This window comes from Adiantum capillus-veneris, chromosome 16 (genome assembly GCF_014529385.1).
Source record: "Adiantum capillus-veneris isolate H3 chromosome 16, ASM1452938v2, whole genome shotgun sequence".
In the NCBI taxonomy this organism is placed as follows: domain Eukaryota; kingdom Viridiplantae; phylum Streptophyta; class Polypodiopsida; order Polypodiales; family Pteridaceae; genus Adiantum; species Adiantum capillus-veneris.
The window spans coordinates 2,855,276-2,873,845 of NC_140946.1; the positions used below are offsets into that span (position 1 = coordinate 2,855,276).

The 18,570-nt window shown below is 39.7% G+C and overlaps 1 pseudogene; it reads right to left on the minus strand.

The window, feature by feature from the left end:
- Positions 1 to 1,376: 1,376 nt before the first annotated feature.
- LOC147438459 (U5 spliceosomal RNA) lies at positions 1,377 to 1,492 on the minus strand (annotated as a pseudogene).
- Positions 1,493 to 18,570: the final 17,078 nt, after the last annotated feature.

Sequence of the window (18,570 nt, forward strand, 5' to 3'; positions counted from 1 at the left end):
CTTGTATCAACTGCTTTTAGCCCCAGTGCTATAAAGGTATGCCTAGGGGGTCATAGCAGTTGTATTGTGTGACACATATCGATGTAAAAAGAAGTAATGAAAGGCACGCCAAGATTTGGAGCCGGTGCATGTGGAAGTGAAACTCCACCACTTCTATCAGAAAGTCCTACTATTTGATTTCAAGTTGAAGTGCTAAAGTTTTTAGTTATGTTTGTATGTTGCTATGAGATTACCGTCTTGTAATTGCCAAGCAGGTTACAAATACTTTAGTTGTATCTAGGGAACTCAATTGCACCTTCGTAGCTATTTGGTGCATCAAAGAGCCTCGCTCATATAGGGAAGTAAGATGGTCCCAAATGTTCTTTGCATCCATCATCATCTTCATGGGATTTCTCATGGATGGAGTACTGTTGAGAATCATGAAGGAACAAACCCAAGCACCCACAGAGAGCTACACAAACTACGTCATCCTTCTACTTCTTGAAATCACTCGTAACAAAGCCTCCAAGCTTGTAAGAGTCGAAGACCGCCATCATGGTCGCACGCCATATGGCACATTTGTTACCAACCGGTTGCCGATGCATTAAAAAGGTGGGATGTGTGGGGATCTTGATTGGTTTGTCATCTACTTCAGTGTAGAAGTGAAACCAATCACCCACGTTGTAGGAACTCCTGCATCCTCACGAGCATTGTTTATCGTCCTTTTGTTTCCACCAAGCTTCATTGTACTGAGGGAGTTTTGGTCGAGTAAACAAAGCCGTCAAGCTTGTAAGAGGGGAAGACCGCCACTGTGGTCGGTCGCTCACCATATGATACATTTGTTACCAACCAATTGCCAATCCATTGAAAAGGTATGAAGTGTGGGGATCTTGTGGGCCTCAAGGATGGCATCATTAAGGAACTCCCTTGCGCCTTTTATCTTGGTGCCAGAAGCAATAAATTCGACTAATAAGGAGTCTTCCTGAGCTTTTGTTGCAAGGCTTTGGGAAGAGCTTTCTGCATCCATTTCCAGGTCATGGAAGTCACCATGCTTTTGGGGTAATTGCTTGGCCCTCCTCATTAGGTCTCGCCATGTTGGAGTACCATATTATGGAGTTGATCATCAAGGGCTCAACTCAGTAAAGTGGATTGTAGTCAGCCAAGGTGAGCTTGAGCTTGCATCGTCTCTGAGATGCAAGCGTGACCTGGAGTAGCCTGTAGGTGAGCTTCACAAATTTCTGGAATGACGAGCAGAAGCATTGACAGCGGGAGGAGCGCATCGCAAGCGTGACCTGGAGTAGCCTCTAAAGTCGTGTGTGTGGCCCCCATGTCGTTACCCTGCTACTGCTGCGCAGCGAGATGCTTGCTTTATCGCCTGATTGAGAGGGGACCCCTAGCAGAGGAGGAAGCCCTTGCCAAAAATTTCTAGTATGGTGCTTCAACTGGGCCGAGCACACGGTATTATTTAGTAAAAGGTGAAAGAATAGTTCGCTCTGTGCTCAACCCGCACCATGCAGGCTTCGGTCAGAGGCCTCAAGAGAAGTCGCCCTTGCATCTTGCGCCCCCGCATGTGGGATCTAATGCTCCTCTTTTCTCTACTAATGTGCTTTGCTATGTGCCCCTTGCCCATGGTGTATTGCATAGGGATGGCATTTCTTCAGCCCTCTTTTGTTCTTATCCTGGAAATTCTACCACTGACTTTTGAACATGAGCAACCCTCACTTTGCCTCTCTTTTCCACGTAGCACATCCATCAAATGCCAAGGCCTTACTGCCAAAATGTGCTTTGGCCAAGAGCAAATAGCAAAGCACGAGCCATCCGTTTTATTTTCGACCTTTTTGTGTCCTAACCATTGCTTGCACTATCCAAAGTGTGCTCTGGGTAGCGATAACGTCCGAGGATATGCCTCTTCCCACCCTTCCATGCTTCTCTCTCCCCTAACCCCCTGGTTGGCTTAGAGAAGTTGCCCTATTAGAGTAGAGAGAGTGTGCCCCACTCAACTTTACAATCTCCTTCATTGGCTTTGTACGAGAGGCAGATTGAGTTTCATCTTCCTTTCATAGTACTTGTGTCAATATTCTGGCCAACATAGCTCAGGTTGAGCACAATGTATTCAAACTCCTACATTTGTACTAGCCACTTGGAGATCTACGGATTTTGTATCACAAAAGCAAAAATCTCCTCTAAAGTTAAGATCTCACAATTTTTAGGCAACAAATGGTACTAAACTTTCCCACAGTGAACATGAGAGCCATGGCCACGTGTTCAACAACAATTAATGTAGTCTTTTCCTACACGTGTCATTACTTGACGCACAAAGTAGATAGGCCTCATGAAAGAGGTTTCTACATTTTTTGCATTCACAATGCACAAATATAGTCACTTTTGACACGTGCTCTCACCAAAAAAAGAAAAAAAAAAGATCATACCACTTTGATAATGGTTAGGTGAGAACTTAGGATTTTCCTTACTTCCTCATCATAGACGAAATTGTCAGAATCTCCAAGTCTCCTTTAAGCCTACTAACATGGAAAACTGTGTGGATCTCGCTTGTTTGTGGTAGTTGGAGTTTGTAGCTCTCTCCCTTATCTTCTTAAGCATTGTTTAAGGACCACAATACCTAGGGGATAACTTTTGGACACATTCCAATTTTCACGGCCTCTTATTTTTCATGCGCCTTAAGATAAAACTTGTTCTCCTTTCTCAAATGTAAGAGGTCTCCTATGAGGATCAACATAGGTTCTAGCTCTATCTCGAGCTCTCTTAATGTTGCTTTGAGCAAGTTTAAGCATATGATTCGTATCTTCCAAGAAATCTTTAGCTGCCTGAACTTTCTCATTTTGCAATCCTATCGCATAGGGAGCTCTTGATTAAAATCCATAGTTTGGCATGAATGGACTATATGCTATGGAAGAGTATTGGGCACTCTTATATGCAAACGCTGCTACAAGTAAGCACTCTTTCGAATTATTTTTCTTTTTACTTTCATATGCTCATAGTATATCTTCCAATATGACCATATATTTATGGATGATTAGTTAAACTCATGCTAAGCTTGGTCTCAAGTCTAGCAAAAATAGTTCTCCAGAAGTGGCTATTAAATTTTCTATTCCAATTAGATATGATGTCTATAGGTAAGCCATAAAGTGGATATAGATGGTGAACAAATAACCTAGCTAGTTCATGAGCCCTTACATCTAAAGCGGTAGGAATAAACCTAGCCATCTTGGTTAACCTATCAACGGTTACCCACATAGATTCATGCCCCCTTTGTGTTCTAGGTAATCTTTTTCTTAAAAGGTGGTTTTTTTATCTTTTGAAATAATTTTTTTTTCCGTTCAGAAATGGCCATAAAGTTCTTGCTTCCTTACCTCTAGACTCACCATCAGTGGGGTTTGAAGTGCTTTTTAAGTGTGTATGACCTTCATAGATTTGAGCAAGTTTAATTGCATCTGCTAAAGTCTTAGGATTACTCCTTTTTACTTCTCTCTTAAATGCTTCTCTAATCCTGAAGTTTAATGATGATTTCATGGTATTTGGCTATATAAGTAAGCAGTGGTTGCGCCTTTCCAAAGCCTTATTCAAATCATCCCAAGTTGTTTTCAATTCCTTGTTGAATAGAAAAATAACTCCAAAAGACCTTTTCAAAATTTTTAAACTTTTCACTAGTTTCTTTGAGGCTCATCCACCATTTATAGGCTTTAGGGCCTAAGGTGAGACTTGCCTCAAGCACGTGGTACTCTGAGACTCATCCATTTATAGGCTTTAGGGCCTAAGGTTAGACTTTCCTCAAGCACGTGGTACTCTAGAGAGTCTTTCTAAGCCTATGCAACTCTTGCCATTTTTGGAGGAAGGTGTAAATTGAGTTTTTCTTTCTACCTTTTTCCTCACCACTAAATTGGGGTGGTTTCATATCTTAAAAACAAAATTTTGTCTAGCCCTTGGAGATGATCTTGAAATGGAATATTCTTATCTTTGGGCATTGTCTCCACATCCTTGTATGTAGATGGAGTGTCCAAAAATATCGACTCTTGGATTATTTTACCTTTCTCAAATCAATTGAGCTAGTTTACTCAATAATGTTTTCATAATGTCTAGTGCACCTAAGGAAGGTTTGCATTTGGATTTCCATAGTGGATACCCTCATTGCTAATTGTTCATGCTACTCATGAGAGACTAGGTTGCAGTCGTCATCATGTTCCCTAGTCATGGAAAGCCTCTTTTGAAGGGGGCTATTTCAAAACATGAGCATATATCTTCATTTCTCTTAAGCATATTATCATCAAACAGATGGCAAAAGTGAAATCACAAAATCCACTATTCTCGATCTTCTTAAAAACTATGTCGATGCAAAGGACCCAAGCAATGAATGGGAGAAATAATTACCTTTTGTGGAGTTTGCATACAATGACATGGTACATAGCTCTACAGGCAAGCCTCCATTTGAGATAATTGAAGGCCGCCCCAATCCTCCATCTATCTTAGAAATGCACCAAAAAGTCTCTTCAACTTGATGAAAATGTATGTGGCATTAAGATAACTTTTCAAAAGATAAAAGAATTTATTCAAGCATCACAACAAAGTTAAAAGGCAACTACTAATAAGCATAGAAGATCTTTTGGGTTTAAGAAAGAAAAATGGGTTTGCTTAAATTTTCTAAGACCCGATTATTTCAAAAGACGAGCAAGAACTGACAAAGCAAACCCATAGGACATCAATAGTTATATGTTGAACTCTTTAAGAGGAACTATGATCCATTCCATATTGTTAAAAAGAATCAATGTTACAATAGTTCTGATGGACCCCATTGAAGAGGATCCTCTAGGGTTTGATGATGAACAAGAGAAGATCCTACAATCTGAGGCTATCCTTAAACACAAAGACAACGTTCTATGAAGTGGAAAGGTAATATGTAGGTATTTGATTAAGTTTAGGAATTACATGCTTGAAGATGCTAAATGGATGCAGTAACCCTAGTTAGAGATTTCTCTTCTTTTATTGCAAGACTACAAGTTTCTTCATGGTTTCAATGTAAACTAAGATATCAATATATAAAGTATTCAATGATTTAATTTGAATGTTTTCTTTCTTTCATTGCACATTACAATGTTCTGTGTATACCAATGTTTTAAAGGAATAAGTTTTGTGATGACTACATCACCATAATTCCTACTAGACTTGCCATTTAGCCTACGGAAAGTATTCTTACTTAACTATGGATCCCAAACAAGAATGGGCTACCTTCCTCTTGATGCACATAGTCAAAGACGAATATGATTTTTAAGGAGGGGTATATCATCAAAATTTAAGTTTGATGTATTTTAGACTTTACCATGGATTTCGTCTCTTTAAAACCATCTATACTAGAGAGAGAAAGCCCAGAAAGCACACGTCAAAGGACAATGAGGCATGCAAGGAAGTGCACCCATGGCTAAGAAATTTTCAAAAGATAAATGCAAATTTACCATACCTCCACTCCTTGGCTTTTCGGCTACCTCCAAGCATGTGCATCTGTTCGGTTGTGTTGCATTGCATCTTCCCATATCATCTTGCATCGTGACACATGCCTTCAACATACAAGCATAGATAATTGCATCTAGAGAGATTCCCTCACTTTTCATCCATTCAAAACAGCCCAACGCTTCCTGGCCCTACCTACGCTAGGCATATCCTACAATCCAATCCAAGAGACGACATTCCAAATGTGAAGCTCCTTACGCTTGATGTCTGTCTTCAATCGCCCTTGACTAACAATATAAACATGCATTGTTTTTCATGTACCAATGTCTTGCATAATGCCCTCATTTCACATCCAATCAAAACAACTCGATGTTTGTTGGCCTACCCATGTTGGACATATCTCTCAATTAGTGCACTCCAAGAGACGGCATTCTGAATAAAAATATCGTCAAGGATATCTTTGAAGTTATAAGTTGACTTCCAATTTATGAATATGGATCATGAAAATTTGGTCTTGGAAATAGGGTGGTAATGGGGTTTGGGACCTCCGTTGAGAAGAAGTTATCAACAAAACTTGAATTTGAAAAGGAAGGTAAAAATTATGTCATTCAAGGTGAACATGATGTGCCTAGCTCTCCTTTGATTTATTCTTTGAAATTTGAAAGCTTGTAAAAAGAGAGTCTTGTGAGATGTACATGGTTTGGTGTCAGCCTTATGTACAATCTTTTAGTGTTTCTAAAATTAAGAAAGATCTTTCTTTTTGATAGCGCATAGCTAACATCGGAACCTATATATCTAGCCTATGATGTAATTTTTCACTTTTTTGATCAATTTGGACACCTATAGTCTAAGCCTTTGTGATTCTTTTATTTTCAAAATTAATTTGTAACCCATTATGTCATTATGAGCTAGATAGAGTGGGGCTTAATGCTTCTACATTGTAACAATGGAATCCTAGGCTACAAAGAGTTAGTCCAATTTCTCATTTTTGAACCTAGAACCTTTGGCTAAGGTATAAAAAGCCTTTTTTTTTGTAAAACTTAAAGGAGACTTTTTGGATAAGAAGCGGTACGATTGATTATTAGAGCACCGTGTACTCTCCAACTTTCTTCTCAAGCTCATAACTCCCTCATAAAGTGTTTGTTTGAATTGTAGTCTACTTCATTGTGTTCACAGGTGAAATCTCTTCATGATATTGTGCTTTTCTTGCCATAAAATTGTGTTTTTGTTGTTTCTCACTTTCTCTTTGATATGTTATAAGTCAAGATTTACTTAATAAAACTGCATACATTGGAGGGGTTTAGGAACATTGTTGCTAAGCTCTAAGGTGTATTCGGGGGTGAAAGTGGTTAGGTCAAATTTGCCATGTACATAACAAGTGCGATTTTGGTAAGTGGTCAAAAGGGGGATTTGAGGGTATAGGCATGTTTGTTTAGATGTTGCCTATTTATCCTAAGAGTTTCATCTCGTTTGGACTTTGTTTCCTTAGTGAATCGACAAAATTTTCTTGCGTTGTCATAGTTAGCACTTACTGCCTGAGATGCAATTGTGTGTAGCTTTGAGTGGGATCGAGTGTGCTTTTTGAGAGACTAACAACCTCTTTGTAGCCTCCATGCACTAGTCAAGTCGACTCTGTCCCACGGTATGACATTTATGTACGTGGTCACTACAATAAGATATCGAGGCTTGGCATTTAGAGAGCCCCACATTTTGACGCCATTGCCGGAGACGAGGTGACCTAATTTGGCAAAAACCTTGGTGCTTTGTAGTTTTTTCCAAAAACTTCCTCTAGGTTCATCTAGAGTACAAAAACAAACTTTTAGAAACCACAAGGTCGAGGCGTGTCTACTTCAGCAGTGTAGAGGTGTCTTGGGAGTAGTTTTACTCGTTGAGGACCTTCAAGCTTAGATTAGGTCATTTTCTAGTGGTTGATAGCTTAGACTATGTCAGAGTCTGAGTGTTGATACACTTTTCAAGCTAAAAACAAAGAAAAACTAGTGCTAGTGGACACTTTCCACTATCTTTTGGCTGGTGTGATTAGGAGTAGGGTAAGTAGGAATCAAGGAAGGTTTTCAATCCATCTCACTCTCTGAATTGACATTATTGAAGTTGCGTACAAAAATTTCAAATTTCTGAGTTATGGGACTCATAAGGTGTATTCAAAGCTTCAAAATAACATTTCTGGTCATGACTAGTCTTATAACAACCTACGGGTAAGTCAAAAATCAACTTTTAGGAAAATTTTCAAAGTTTGACAAAAATAAGCTTATTATCTCCCCGTGTTAGATGCATGTAAAAGTGACTTTTATTAGCCAAAAGATGCTTGCATTAGCTTGTATAAGACTTGATGCCATCAAACTTCCAGAAAAGTGCAAATTCTATCATGTACATAATAAGCATTTTTTTTCTCTCAGGTAGGAAACTAAACTTTTTTCACATGGATATCTTGTTTTTGTGATATGTTAACACTTTTGTGAAGGCACAAGTGATTTTAACTCCATTTGGGAGCAAAATTTGACTGAAACAACCTTCTCTCTAAACAGACAGACAATTGAAGGTTAGAACACTTAAAAATGAATAGGACTTGACAAAACTCTTTGACCTGCCTTTAACACTTGTTACAACTCAGGAAGTGAAAAAATGGAAAAAGTTTGCAAAAATCACCACCTAGATAATAGGCGCACTTAATATCGAGGGGTCAAAAAGGAAAAAATTTAACCATTTCTCAACTCTGCAAGTATAAGCATAGTGTAGGGAGGTTTTGATTCAAGTTTGGTAGCATTTGGACTTGTAAGTTGTCAGGTTAGGCTCAGAAATCATTGAAACTAGAGTGCAAACACAAAATTTGGCCTAGAAACTTCAGAATTGAACCAAACTTCATGAAACTTGTTTTTGGCTTGATTAGAGCGTGTACATCCTGTAGAAACCAAAAAAGTTGAAAAGCTCCTTCATTTTGATCTAAGAGATAATAAGTACGCTTAATATCTTCTACCCTGAAAATTGAACTTTTGCAAGTTTTTCAAAGGGGATTGGGTCTAGGGTAGCAATAGAGTGCTTGGAAGAAGTTTAAGTAATTTGGACATCATTTGACTTGTATTATCACTAGATTCGCAATTGAAATTTCCAGATACAAAAACTCTTGTGGAAGTAGATCAAAGTGACCAAGATTTGAAATAACCACATTCAAGGATTGTTGGACACATGCTAGTGCTTGACCAATTTGGACCAGAAAAAGCAAAAAATTATCATTTTTTGGCCCAGTAGATAATAAGAGTGTTTATTATCTCTTGCTAGCCAAAGGGCTCCATTTTGACTATTTTTGGTCTAGATAATTGATAGACACCATATGCGATTGACCTACCAAGTTTGAAGTCATTTGGATACTATTTGCTACTTGAAATTGAGTTTTTGGAATTGAAGGTTGTAGATTGACCTTGTGGCTATTTTGACAGGATTGAAGCAAACATTTTCACCAAGAGTCTATGTATATTGTTGCAGATCAATAGACTAACTTATATACCTTTGATTGTATAGGAGTGATTGGGATCTAGCTTGAGAAACTATCAGATTGGATTTACTACTACGGAAATTGATTGGTATTGGTACTAAAGGCTAGGTATTCATTTCCATTAAGTAGTTCAAGTATTTATGTACCTAAGATCATGTCAAATTGTCATGAATCAAGGTTATACTAGAGAAACTGAGAGTAGGGTATCAACAGAGGAGAGTTTAAACCAAGGGAAGCCTTTAGAGACTATAGTGGAAGAAGTGCCTAATAGTTACTCCGACTCAAGTTCCGATATTTCTTCCTTCTTGACTCAATCGGGCCTAGAACCTCTCTCACGTTCAAGCACATTTTGACCTTCTTCAAGACTAACAAGCATGGGGCCCAAATTTATCTGGATCCTAATGAAGAATTTGTGGTGAAGATCGATGATCACACAATTGAGTTTGAAGAGGATGTTAGAGTTAACAAGCAAGATACCTTTTATATGGACCGAAACAGAGTGCGATACCTCAAAATACAGAATTGTGACACTGTGCACAAATGGGGATTGAAAGTTGATACTTTGATTTTAGACATTGCCACTAAAGAGGGATCACCAGTGTTAAAATTATAAGGGTATGATCAAATAGATGCTAAACCTAATATGGATCACTCATGCTAAACCAGGACAGTTGACACCCTTGAAAATCATGTATATTTTCAAGATAAGCGAGAAAGGCCTAGCAAACCTTCCTGTCCATCTCTTTAGAAATTTTTATAACAAAAACTTTGTTATGATGACTCTAAAGGAGTCTCAATAGATAAAGTACCAGGGATAGTTAATCCGAGAAATCATCATGGGTATGAGGCTTGAAACAAAGTAGAATTTGGGACCAAATGAAAGAGACTTTGGCAATATGGCCAATCAATTTGGAAGCACGCCTTGAGGTAGCTACCTCAGTGATGGATATTGGGGAAGAGATGCAAAATCCACCATTAACCGGAGAAGAATGGGTGACACCAAGATAAGAAGAGGTCCACATGAGCCACACCTACCAAGCAACTGGTTTGAAGGCTTAGTGGGAGAAACACCGACCAAGAGAGCGGGTGTAGAACATAATTGTAGGGTCAGACTAACTGGCTCTCAAAATTGGATCAAAAAATACAGCGGATATGGGGATCCATATGACCATTTAGCAAGCTTCAGGCAGGTCCTAAGATATGAGTGTATAACGGGCTTCCATACTTAGTTTGAGGGGTTTGGAATGACTTTAGAAGGTAAAGACTTAACTTGGTTCTAAACCAGACCACCTGGATCAATTATTGATCTGCCGACATTGGCTATGAGATTTGTCACTGCTTGTTCAAAAATGGGAATCGAACACAACATGATAGCACAAATCTACAACTTCAAACAAAGACAAGGAGAAATTGTGAGAGATTGTGTGAGTCAAATGAGGCAGTACATTGAGAGATGTCCGGAGTTGAAAATTTTGACCAAGGAAAGACTTGTTGCCTTATTCATAGAAGGTTTACTCAACAAAAAGTTGCATGCCATTTTGCATATAACTTGGGAAGTGTGCTGCTTGGATGCAATAAACTTAGGGGATGATTGAGAAATCTTTAATGAGGAGAGCGTTGTTAAGAATACTCAGAGTGAGCGTACCACATCAATTATACCAACACACGTAGGGCCAATTATGGCAGCTCCTGCAAATGCTATTGAAGATATGCTCAAACGCATGATGACTAACATGCAAAGGATTCCAATGCGAGGTCTGGTACAGGGTCCACTACAAGGGCAACCTATGGGTGGGACAACCCAGACCATCAAAATGGTGTGCCATTGAAGGAAAATGGACAAACCATGAAACAAACAAGTGTTATTATAAGCCTAAATATGACAAAAACGTCTAGTATGTGCCGATGAGACAACATGGTAATGATCCAAAAATCACCTATGGCTATGGAGAGACCACAACCTATATTAGGTCAGCAACCATGTCTACCAAAAAATAATGATGTACCAGTTTAGTACATGCTTCCTAAAAAGCAAGTGGATGAGCAGGCTCTAGTTCCAGTTACGCCATACAATGAAGCAATTTTGTCAACCTTGGGAGTAGAGGATGAGTGGTACACTCAGTCAACGCCTACCATGGTAGAACAAGTTTATCAAGCACCTCCAGAGGCAACACCGGTTTACTTTATTGCAAGCCAAGGAGCCAGACCACCCATGGTGAAACAAATGCCTAAGCCAAAAATGGGGAATCTCCATAATTGTGATTTAGATAACCATTGGAAAAATGTTGTCCAGATCCATGTAAGAACGCTCGACTATTTGAAGCATACTACATGCAATATGGTCTAAAAGGTGGACATTTTCTTGATGAATGTCCTATAAATCCGGCTAACAAAGAGAAAAACGCCATAAATGTAGTACAAGTCCTACTAAGCAGCTCATTTGATGGTGAACCTACTATCTTGATTCAGGTAGTTACTAGGGCCCACCCCAAGAAAAATAGGCAAAACAGTGCAAGCGAATCTGAAATGACCAAAAAATCTTCTAAAGACTTAAGAGAGAAAGACGCAGACATTACAACCTTAAAAGACAAAAACAATGAAGGGAAATTGAATAGAAAGTTTAGAAAAAGGTTGAGGAAATGACTTAACCAATGTCGTTAAGATTTAAGGAATCAAAAACAAGATCGGGAGGATCCATGTTGATAGACAAAATATAGGAACCCATCAATGCAGCCTTGGAAGCTTTCCAAGCATGACTAAAAGCGGGTCAAACACTGGAAACAAAATGGAAAAACTATCCATCACCTGACATGGAAGCCGCAAAACTTGAAGCTTATAAGAACTTAGTGCAAATCATGCAATCAATGTTGGACCACAAAAGCCAAAACTGGAAATCATAGGAAAATTAGGTGAAAAAGAAACAAAATCGAAACTTGTGGAAACAAAAGATGTTGAGGAACCAAAAGAGTCTTTAGTAAAAATTGGCAATCTAAGTGAATAGTTCCAGACAGTAAGGAAGGACTAGATGGAATCCCCTTAGTAGAGGAGCCAAACCATATGTGGGAACGAGTGAGGGAAGTGAACGATGGAAGCTTAACATTGAATTTGAGGAAGTTTGCTTGGATCAACCACCCATGGAGCTAGACAAACAATCTTTGTATGGAGATTGAGGATCAAAGAAATCAAGCCTATCCAAGGCTCTTGGACACTCCAGACACTACCCTCATACTTGGGAGAAAACAAAGAAAAATCACCAATCTTTAAAACCATGAAGCTAAATACACCAAAGTAGACATTGGATGTGGAGAATTTGTAGTCAATCATGTCGGATCACATTCAATGCACCATCATGTTGGGTGAGTTGTTGAAGATACAGTCACATGTATGGAGGGATCTCCAAGGTACAATGAAAAAGCTGGGCATAACAGGGTTAACCAAAGAAAACCTTGATGAATTGTGTGAGGAAGAAGCGCAAACAAAATTGTTATATGCGTTGTCGGGATGTGTGCGGTCTATAGCTGAGAAGGTGCGGAACCTATGGCTGTGAGAGTTCGTAATGAGAGTCACAAACACTTTATGAAAAAGCGTTTATGGAGAATCACCAACCCTCTTCCTAAAGATGGTTTTAACTCTAAGAGCGTTCGTGACAAAAATGTCACAAACCCTCTTTGCTATTGTGCTTGGAACGTGCTTGTTTTGGTAGTCGAGATTATGATGAAAGGACCATCAAATCACATCCAATTTTTCTTTAAAAGAGCAATTAGGAACACTAAATGTTCAGCCATAAAACCTCAATGCTCATACAAGCACAATTCTCAATCAAAACCCAAACCTCTTTGGTGGTATCATGTAGCCTTGCCCCCAATTACATAGTCGTAGCATCAAATAGTTGAAACGAATACACAAGATTCCACCTTCACGGAGACCATTTGCTGAGTTTTCAGAGATTTAAGAGCTTCTAGATTGAAGCCCACACACCATTTTGATAAGGGGAAACCCTAATTCACTCCCTCACAAACTCAAATACAAGATTGTGAAGAGGCAGGACTACAACACACATAGATTGGGCAACCATGGAAGCTATTGAACATTAGAGAAAAATTGCTGGTTTTTTCTGTAAAAATCCCCCTTCTCTCTCTTACCCACGGCAATATGAGCTGATGTGTCAATTTTTGGGCCATTTTGCCATTTTGGACCAAAACTAGGACATTTTCAACTCATTTTTGACCCAAAAAAAGGTCATTTTTGATGTGAAAAATCCCAAACGGAGTCAGGGAAATTTCTAAATTTGAGGGATCACTTGCATAAGCATAAAAATCATAGATAAGCATGATTTTTCATCCATATACCATTTTGGGTCACTTTCCATGCAATCGTGCAAACGGCACCTGTTAGCTGCTATTTTTGTCAGTTTTTGTCCGCATCAGTCTTTATAGGCGAGATGAATGTGCCACCATGAAACACTTGGACTATTTACATTGTCAAACCAAATTAGGCATCTTATCAAGTGAAAAAGCACGCAAATGAGCCACATCCAGGGCCATGACTCCCCGGATAGGTATGTACATGATAGCGACCGCAATAGCCACTTTAGCATATATCACGATATGTACATTATTGTTTTTCTTTCCATGCATCAAGAAATGTCAAAAGTGAGGTGAATTTTTTTATTTCACACTATGTATGTCCCACGGCACGACATCCACCCCCTCTGAACCTGCACATCCTCCGGCATGTGCCAACATTTTCCCTGTATAGGTTTAATCTTCATTACGATCCACAAATATTTGGATGTCATTTTTATCTTCTGCAAAGTTTGGAAAATCATCCTCTTCTTCTTCATCCTCATCTGTAGCAATTTCATTAGGTTCTTCATCGTCATCTTGTTGTGAATCAAAAGGATCATTATCATGCCTCCTCTTGAACATCTTGATTCTTTTGCCCGCTATGGGAATTTTAAGCTCTATTCCATCAAGCTCCCTCAAAGTATATGTAGCATATCCATGCACATGTTTGACAACATAAGGACCAAACCACCTTTTTGCAACTTTTCTTTGTGTGGTGTGTTGGTTGTCAAGGCTACTGTCGTACATTAGGACCCAATCACCCTCTTCAATAGGCTTTGGTCGAAGACTATGTCTTTTATCAAACCTATCTTTATTCTTTAGTCTTGCATCCTTCGATCGAGTTTTAGCAATGTCTATGTCTTCTTGTCTTCTTTCCAATGGACTTATGTGCAAAGCAAGTAGATTTTTCCTACTTACACCATCTTCCCAAGGTAGCATGTTCCAAGTAGGAACTACATCCTCAATTGGCATGACTGGCTTCTGACCATACATCAATTCAGTAGGCATGTAACCAATCACTGAGCTATGAGTTTTACGATCAGACCACTAAGCATATGGTAGCAACCTTGGCCACTCACGCATTCTACCTTTGCATGCCTTAGCCAATGCTTTGACAATAGGAGGATGTCCTCTTTCACTTTTCCCATTTCCCTCTCGATTATAAGCACAAGTCAAGGCTAGCTTGATACCAATTCTCATAAAGAAATCCCTTGCTTCATCTGCATGTAACTTGTAATGGAATTAGCCTATTCAACTTGAGAATAGCGGAAATTAATGAGAATACTTTCGAGAAATAACTTTGTGAGCATAGTGGGTAGACATAATTGAAGATAGAAACATAATCATAGCAATTAGTTAACTTGGCATGAACAATACTTTTGCAAGAGAGAGGATTTAGAGAACATGACAATAGTTGAGGACCGGATTTATGTGGAGCCGATCCCCCCTCCAATAGGCATTTGTAATATGATTTCTCCCATTAAGAGAGACTTGTTACAATACATTCTTTGTGTTCCTTGTGACCTAGGTGATGCAATGAAGATGGAAAGCTTCATGCATCACAATCATAGCATAACATGAACTTGAAGAAAGCTTTAATTGTCCCAATCCTCAGTCCCAAGACCTCAAACACCTTCGAAGGTGGAGAGAGCTAGCAGGGAATGAGGGTAGGGAAGAGGAGGAAGAAACATTTCATAGGAGAAAGAACTAGTTACTCACTTATCATACTCTTGTTGCTAGCATACATAATAGCATAGTAATGAAGAAGAAGGAGATGACAAGCTCAAGCATTGAAGCATGTCTCTTGGTTGGATTTGCACTCCATAGCCAAGAGTGTTGGTGTAGGCTCTCAACCTCTACTTGCTTGGAGAGGGAGCTCTTGCACTTTGCATAGCACACAATGAGAGTGATTGTGAGTGTGTGTGGGTGAGTATACCTCTCAAGCAAGCCCCTAGCTAGCTTGGGTCGATCCCCCCTTGTAGCTCATGCTTGAAGCTCATTGGACCCTCCCAGGCCTAGCCAATCATGAGCAGGAGGCATTACAAGCAGTAGGGGTAGCCTTGAGACAAGTGTCCCCGATTCCTTTTTGAGAGAGAGGGCTAGATAAATGTTTAAAACAATTAGATAATTCATGTAATTTATCATTGGACCCCTTTGAAGCTTAGCCAATAGGCTTCAAGCAACACATGAAGGTAACATGGGTAGGGGCCTGACATGTGTCCTTGCTGCCTCTTCAAGTTGGGGCTTCCCTTGTGTGTGTGAGTGGGTGTTCTCTCTCTAGCCCCTAGGAAAAGGGCTTGCCCCCCCTCTTGTAGGAATGATTTTGACTTTAGGTGATCAAGCACCTTACTCACCAAGCATGACAAAGCACTTGAACTAGGGGGTGTTCCCACAAGCATCTCAGGCAAGCTTCTCAAGGCACCTCAAGTACCTTAATCATGTAGCAAGTCAAGCACCTCAAGCATGGAGCCATTCAAGAACCTCAAGCATCTTAATCAAGCACCTCAAGCATGACAAACACCTCAAGCACGACAAGCACCTCAAGCAGGACAAGCACCTCAAGCTTGGGCCTGGTTCCCCCCTCAAGCTCAGCCCTAGCTTACCTAAGGTCAAAGGACTTTTACAAACATTTATTGGAGGTCTTCAATGAAGCTAACCCTAAGGTCTTATGCTCCATTGGTTAGCCTTGCTCTTTGATAGACCATCTCCCTTTTGGGCCCCTTTACCATTGGCCCCGTGTTGAGATAGATCTATAAGCACATATCTATATCTTAACACTTGTTCCCGTTTTTTCTCCCACATTAAGTGATCAATTTAATATGAGAAAATCATTTGGGTTGGTTAGATATTAGATTTTATGACATTACCTCTCTCTTGAAATCATAGTCGTCCTCGACTATGAGGTAGAAGAGATAAAGTCTTAGTCATTAGTCAATCGTACTTAGCGGGTAAAGGATCCATTTTTACCCTACGACATCTTTCCAAGATGGATGACTAATCCATTTGGTGCTTGGGAGACATAGATGTCGCAAGCATGTCTGCTCTTTAGTCCATTTCATTCTTTGATACACTCTTGTATTTAGTTTCAACATGGACTTCTAGGCCAACTGTTTGGTTTTCTTTAAAGGATTCTATTACTTGATACATTTCCATAGAGCAAACTTCCACAACTTCATTTTCAAGATGCAAACTAGACCCCATTATAGCATCAAGCTCACCCATAGTATCTACAAAAAAAAGTTGTTCACACAAACCCAAAACATTTTCAGTAGGCTCTAGCAACCCACTCTATTTCATGCCTATTTGTACATTATGTACATATTGCCTCTCACATCTCTTCAAATCTTCAAGTTTTGTAAAACATATTGATCCATTCCTTGTTACCAAGGAGCCCGTTGAGAAAGCTTCACCTATTTTTGGATCAGGCGAGACCCTTTTTCTTTCTGTACCACTCCAATCCCGCTTTACAATGGTACTTGGCCAAAACCCATCATTTCCCTATGGTCATGAAACTCTTTGCTCACCTTTGGTAGAGGATGATCTCTAAGGTTGTCATGATTTCTTTCATGGTTTACACAAACTGTGAGAAATGGACAGCACGTATACCATCTTTGCTGCATATCCTAGCATATGCTGAACCATCATCCATTACCTTTGTTTCCATTTGAACTCCCACAATGTAGGGCTGTCCAAGGATGAGATGATATGAAGATGTATCCTGTACAAAGAAGTTTTGGTCAATCTTTACATCACCTATTGTCCCCTTCACACCTCGACATGCTGCATACAATTCGCCGGCTGAATTGTTGACCACTTTTACCATCCAACCATGATCTGTGTCCATTCGCCATTTGCACTTGTTGTAGAGACTCTTTGACATTATGTTTATTTCTGAACCATGGTCAATCAAGGCAACAAATGGCTCTTTAAGATCACCTACCTTGACCAAAGTTTTTGTAGTAGCCCTTGCCGAGTGACTTCGTGAATAGTAGCTCCTAGGAATAGCTTCAACTTCTTCATCGTCATTTGAGAAATGCACTTGCTTCACTCTCCCACTAGATTGGTAGCATCCTACCACAGCTCCATCATCCTCCTTATTTTGCAAATGCATCCCTTGTGTCTTCAAGGTTTCCCCTTCAACCCGTGGACGAGAAACTTCAGCCACTCATCCTCTACTCCCAAGGTTGACAAACTTGCTTCATTATATGGCATAACTGGAACTAGAGCCTGCTCATCCACTTGCCCTTTAGGAAGCATGTACTAAACTAGTACATCATTATTTCCTAGTAGAGGTGGTTGCTGACCTAATACAGGTTGTGGTCTCTCCATAGTCATAGGCGGTTTTTGGATCATTGACAGGTTAGGCGGATACCTATACATAGGTTGTCCTTGTTGTCCCATCGGCACATACTATACATTTTTGTCATATTTAGGCTTGTAATAGCACTTGTTTGTTTCATGGTTTGTCCATTTCCCTTCAATGGCACACCATTTTGATGGTCTAGGTTGTCCCATAGGTTGCCCTTGTGGTGGACCCTATCCCGGACCTTGCATTGGCATCCTTTGCATATTAGTCATCATATCATTCATGCGTTTCAGCATGTCTTCAATAGCATTTGGAGGAGCTTCCACAATTGGCCCTACGTGTGTTGGTATAATTGATGTGTTACGCTCACTCTGAGTATTCTTAATGGTGCTCTCCTCATTGAATATTTCGCAAATCATCCGCTAAGTCTATTGCATCCAAGTTGCACACTTCCCAAGTTATATGTTTCTTCTTGCTATGCAAAATGGCATGCAACTCCTTGTTGAGTAAACCTTCTATCAATAAGGAGACAAGTCTTTCCTTGGTCGAAATTTTCAACCCCGGACATCTGTCAATGCATTGCCTCATTTGACCCACATAGTCTCACAATTTCTCCTTGTTTTTGTTTGAAGTTGTAGATTTGTGCTATCGTGTTGTGTTTGATTCCCATTTTTGAACAAGGAGTGACAAATCTCATAGCCAATGTCGATAGATCAATAATTGATCTAGGTGGTATGATCTAGAACCAAGTTAAGTCTTTACCTTCTAAAGTCATTCCAAACCCCTCAAACTAAGTATGGAAGTCCGTTATATGCTCAAATCTCAGGACTTGCCTGAAGCTTGCTAAATGGTCATATGGATCCCCATATCTGCTGTATTTTCTGATCCATTTTTGAAAGTCAGCTAGTCTGACCCTACAGTTATGTTCTACACATGTTCTCCTGGCCGGTGTTTCTTCCACTAAGCCTTCA